At 41.9% G+C, this 847-nt stretch overlaps 1 pseudogene; it reads left to right on the plus strand.

Annotated features, from left to right (window-relative positions):
• Positions 1–472: 472 nt before the first annotated feature.
• LOC104494343 lies at positions 473–591 on the plus strand (annotated as a pseudogene).
• The last annotated feature ends 256 nt before the right edge of the window (positions 592–847 follow it).

The following is an 847-nucleotide window of genomic DNA, read 5'->3' on the forward strand; positions in this document are numbered from 1 at the left end:
GACCTTGAGTTGCATTTCTGCTGCATCTTGACAAAATTATAGCAGGTGCTGGGGCTCTGTGCTTATTTACTTGCAAATCCTGTTGAATGTGAACTTCATTTATGACTTTCCTGGCAGGTCATAGTGCTGTGGTCACAGCTTCTATAACATGTTGTCGCTATTGCTTGTGTAATTTGTCACTGAGGAAAGTAATAAGCTAAAATAGGCACGGGTAAAAACACACACAGGCTCCTCGTGCACAAATCCATCAAAGCTCTTCTCAAACTTTGCAACCACAAGGAATTAAACTGTTCATGTTTCTGAAACCAAGGTGCAATTTCAACAGAAAGCCATGTTCTCCTTTGCCAGGACAAGTCCTTTGCTTTTTGATGAGGGATCTGGGGGGTTTTCCAAGCCTCGTCGCAGCTACGGTCTCCTGGTGGAAACCACCAGTTCTCCTGTGTATATATCACTTGTCTCCTCTTCTTTCTAGATGATCATGGGAACAGCAATGGCAGTCATGTAAAAATCTTTTTACCGAAGAAGCTGCTTGAATGTCTACCAAAATGTTCAAGTTTACCGAAGGAGAGGCACCGCTGGAACACTAATGAGGTAGTTAAATCTCTTATTCTTAAACATACCAGCTTACTTGATGCTTATGGATTATTTTTTGAGAGCATGCCTTGTGAGTTACAGAACGTGAGTTCCCTGGCACTGGAACTTGTTGTTGAGATAACAAATCTATTGCATGTGGAGAGTGAGCTTTACACTAGACTTGAAGGCAAGTGTGGAAGCGGACTACTACTACAGTAGTAGCATCAGTTGCTTGTGTGTGTATGTCACTTGTCTCAAAGAGTCAAATCTTATA

The sequence above is a fragment of the Buceros rhinoceros genome, unplaced genomic scaffold (assembly GCF_000710305.1).
Source record: "Buceros rhinoceros silvestris isolate BGI_N320 unplaced genomic scaffold, ASM71030v1 scaffold13465, whole genome shotgun sequence".
Classification (NCBI taxonomy): domain Eukaryota; kingdom Metazoa; phylum Chordata; class Aves; order Bucerotiformes; family Bucerotidae; genus Buceros; species Buceros rhinoceros.